Raw genomic sequence first — 4,904 nt, 5'->3', positions numbered from 1 at the left:
TTGTTTCATTTATTTCATAAATTCAACAGAGCTAGAAAATAATTAATCTAGAATCTAAGGAGACTAAATATCCAAAATCTATTGTATTAAAATATTATAATATCTCCCGCGTTGAATTGTTCCAATATAACATCCATGACTATTTATAGATCATATCAATATTAGAGCAATTTTCTTCTAAGTGTCTGTGGGAAATTTTAGGATCTAGAATTTGGCTTAGGAAAAAAGTGGCAAACCCTAGCCATGATAGATGATTCTTTTCACAACAACACTTGAGATCCAACATAAGAGATATTTGTGGGGTTCGAAGAGAAATTCATTGATATCTCTGATAATATGGCCTTCCTCATCATGGTTCACAAGCAAGCTTGAACCATACAAGGAGGTTGGAGGATCTAACTCAAAGATCAGACTAGAGCATAAATCTATAGATCATAGAGACCTAGAAAGAGATGAGAAAAGAGCCTAAGAAAGAGCAACCAAGTCCCAATACCATTATCTATTCGCAATGTAAATGAAAGTGAAAGTGGATAGTAGGCCATACCAAACTCAGATTGATGCATTAAATTTGAATCATTGGCTACAATAGTTGTAGGTCCATTTCAATTTCCACTACATAGAAGAGGAGAAAAAGATTTATTTTTCCATATTAATATTAGAGGACCATGCATTAACCTAGTGGGAATGTCACATGGAGACACTTAGGGTGGAGGGTGATCTAAAAAATAAGTGGGAGGATTTCAAAACCCTTATGAAATCCTAATTCTACCCTATTGGATATGTATAGGACTAATGGACACAATAGCATTACTTCAAGAAAAGAAACAATATAGTGTGCAAGAGTACACCACTGAATTATAAAAAAAATGGATATCTTGTTGGGTAACTCTCCCAAGAACCTAGATGTACTCCTTAAGTATTTGGGGGGTCTACACAGTCATTTATGAAAGAAAGTGATTCTCTTCAAGTATAGGAAAATTGATTAGGCATGTGTAGATGCATCATACTTGGAAAATGTAAGTCATAAAAAGGGTATCGAAGTGGTTCCAAATAGAAAGAGCACCTAAAAATTCCAAGAAGAGAGAATAAATGGAGAGGGAAAGACAAGAAGACAATAGCCACTGTAGATCTTGCAAGTAATCATTGTAACCATTACAATATTAATGGTGAGATTGAAGAAAAGTGTTGGAAACTACATCTAGAGATGAACCTTAAGAATGCTACGAAAGGTGCAAAGAAAGGAGCCTTGCAACCACAAATTCAAGCAATTAGTTAGAAAGTAGATCAAATGTGGTTGAGAATATTCCCTGCACTTGAATGTGGAAGGAAGTCAATATGAGTAGCCTTCATTTCAAGGAAGATAAGGAGATGAAAAAACCATTCCATATCAATATTTAGGTCAAGAAAACCAAGATAGATGCCCTGTTTCATTCTAGTTCACAAGCCAATCTTATAGCAACTAACATAATCAACAAGCTTGGATCAAAGGTTCAAAAATATCAAAGCCCATGCTTGTTGGTGTGGGTGAACAAGGTTAAATAAATCCAGGTCAAGAAACAGTGTAAGATCAAATCTTCTATTAGTGCAAAGTTTATTGATGAAATTGAGTTAAATGCAACACCCCTTGACATGAATGGTGTAGTTTTTGGAATGCCTTACATGTATATGAGGGATGCAACCTTAGTTCAAATATCTAACCAATATGACCTGATAAAGGATAACAATTATTATATACTTAATGAATACAGAGGTAAATCGAATATCTTAGTAGTAAGTGCTAACCAAGCCAAGAAGTTTATTAGTTTTAGTAAGAAATACGTTTTGGTTTTATTGAGAGAGAATAGGCAAGGAGATTAATTAATAAAGGAAAAGGAATCCATGGAGTGATGCACTAAAGGCATATAGAGGGGTTCTCCAAGAGCCTAACGGGATGCCACCTAAGAGGGAAGTGACACACAAGATAGATTTATTTCCTAGCTCCCCATTAACATATATTGGGTTGTATACAACATATGTTCTAGGAGTAGATAAAGTGAGTGGTTCAACAAAGCACCACATCGTGTGGGTTTCATATTATTATCATTCCCAAGAAGGATAGGACTTAGAGGATGTGTATTAACTACAGGGATTTTTCAAAAAGGGTTACACTCTAGAATCAATACCCTCTACCTAAGATCAATGATCTATTGGACGAGTTGTATCATGAAAAGTACTTCACAACATTATATTTCAAATCATGATACCACCAAGAATGTGTCAAACAAGAAGACAACTAAGAGAAAACCTTCAAGAAAAGGAAAGGTTTGTATAAATAGTTGGTTGTGCCATTTGTTTTATGTAACAAATTAGCTACAGTTATGGCACTCATGAATGACGTATTACACCCATAGTTTGATTAATTTATTATAGTATATTCGTATGATATATTAGTTTCTATATCTCCTTAGGAGGAACACATCTCACATCTTATGCCAATGTTGGATATTATAAGGAAGCACTAGTTGATAACTAACTTCAATAGATGTGGTTTTTCTCTAAGGTCATTACTGTATTTTGGATGTGTGATGAGTGGTGGGCACACAATTCTTACTCATTGAACATATGACATAGCATGTATGTTCATAAGATATTAAATAATACCTCTAATTTTCTAGATATAAATAAATACCTCCCAAAATCCTTTTGTTGAACCCACCCCACAACCCAAGTACATCTTTACAATAAAAAGAGTCATTGTTTTTACTACATATCCCCTAATTTTACCAAATACCCCATTTTATATCTCCTAATACTTATAAACTCCATATACCTCACATCCCAACCCCCATTACCTACAATATATTGACTTTGTTTTTCTCAATTTAAAAAATTCCCTTTATGAATGAATGTTATAAGATATTTGACAAGATGAAGCGCCCATGGTGGAAGTGAACTCATGTTAGATCCCAAAAATATGGAGACCATCATAAAATTCCCAATTCCTATTAATATCGTAGAGGTTAAGAGAAATGTTGGGTCAACATAGTACCCACAAAAGTTCATAGCATCATTTTTAGCAGTAGTTACACTACCCCATGTCGTTACAGTTAGTAAGAGTTATAGTATTTACACCACTCCATGCTTATGATGTGATATTCAACAAAGGAAAGGCGTTTCTGAGACACATAGCCACGGGACAGGTGAAGTATATTGGGGTTTGTGTGAAGAGCCTATAAGCTAGATGTGGAAGACTGTGTTTCATTATGCAAAAAGGTAGAGAAGGTGTAGATCCGCGATGTCAGTGAACTTTCGCATAGAATACTTGGAAATTTTCATCATGGCACCTTGAATATTATGTAGCAAATAACGATTGGCCTCCCAAAAGAAGAACTTGAGAAGTAAGATGTATGCAAAGGATGTACCTTGGGGAAGTACAAAAAATCCACATTCCATGATCGGGACAACAAAGCACATGCAATCTTGGAAAGGATCCACTCTAATATATGTGGACCCTGCTTAACAACCTCCACTTCTAGGCACAAATATTTTGTCATATTTTTTGGCAATTTCCTACAGAAGTGCTATATCTTCTTCATGCAGAATAAAGATGAGAGATTCTCCAAGTTTGTAGAATTCAAGGCACTATTTTTGAAAGAAACCAAGAAGAATGTGAAGGCTCTCAGAAGAGATAATGGAGGTGAGTACATGTCGAATAAATTTAAAAAATTATGTGAAAAAGAAGGCATTCGATGAGAGTTGACAGCACCCAACATCCCACAACATAATGGGGTGGATGAGAGAAAGAATCATAGCATTATGGAAGCAACGAGGGTGATTAGTGGTATGATTACACCAAAGGAGGCTTTCCCAAGGAGGAAGTTGGATGTGGTGCACTTCAGGATTTTTGGAGCCTCTGTTTACTGCCATGTCTCAAAAGAATCAAGGAAGAAGCTTGAGCCGATAACAGAGTTTGGGGTATTTGTGGGTTACACAGAAAATCTCCACAACTACCGTGTGTACCTGCCATCCCTCAGAATGAAAGTTGTGTGAAGGGATGTAAAGTTTGATGAGGAGAAAGCAATGTGATGCTCTCTTGAGGGGGAGATTCAGATCCCACTAGAAGAGGAACTTTTAGCTCCAAAAGAATAACCTCAAGAAGTTGTGGAGTAGCCACAAATTGAGGAGAAGAGAGTGGAGACAACCACTCAAGAAGAACCATCCAGAGAAGGAAGAAAAAGGACTAGGGAAGCTGAGAGATTTATGTAGGATGCGAGGGAGAATATTGATGCTCCTTCAAATCAATGTAGGTAGAGAAGATCACCTAATCGATACACTGGCTAAATTGCTCTAATGATTGAGCGATCCTCTTTCAAGGAAGAAGTAGAGTAGCCTGTATGGGTTGATGCAATGGTGGAGGAATACAAATCCACTGTAAAGAAAAGTGTTTGGAAAATGGTCCGAATACAAGCAGATAAATCAGTTGCGGATTTGAGATGGATCTTCAAGGTGAAACACGGAGGAGATGGAACAATATAGAATTATGAGGCACAATTTTTGGCCAAGGAGTACTCTCAATTTGAGGGAATTGACTATGAGGATACATTTTCTCTTGTAGCAAGGTACTCATCAAATAGATCAATTCTTGCTATAGCCAAGCAGATGGTGGTGGAAGATCCACCAAATGGATGTGGAAAAAACATTTCTCAATGGGGTTATTAAGGAGGAGGTGTACATCGAGAAACCAAAAGGATTTGAGACATTTGATCAGGAGTCTCATGTGTGCATACTCAAGCGAGTGTTGTACAGTCTCAAATAAGCACCTCGTGCTTGGTACACCAGAAGCTATAGTTATCTCACCAGTTTGGGCTTCACTAAAAGTGAAGCAGATGAAAACCTCTATCATATCTTGGTAGGAGGTAAATTAC

Source organism: Pinus tabuliformis, chromosome 5_1 (assembly GCF_031772625.1).
Source record: "Pinus tabuliformis cultivar Carrire ecotype Pingquan chromosome 5_1, CPIR1, whole genome shotgun sequence".
Lineage (NCBI taxonomy): Eukaryota > Viridiplantae > Streptophyta > Pinopsida > Pinales > Pinaceae > Pinus > Pinus tabuliformis.
Note: the sequence above shows the minus strand (reverse complement) of the source record.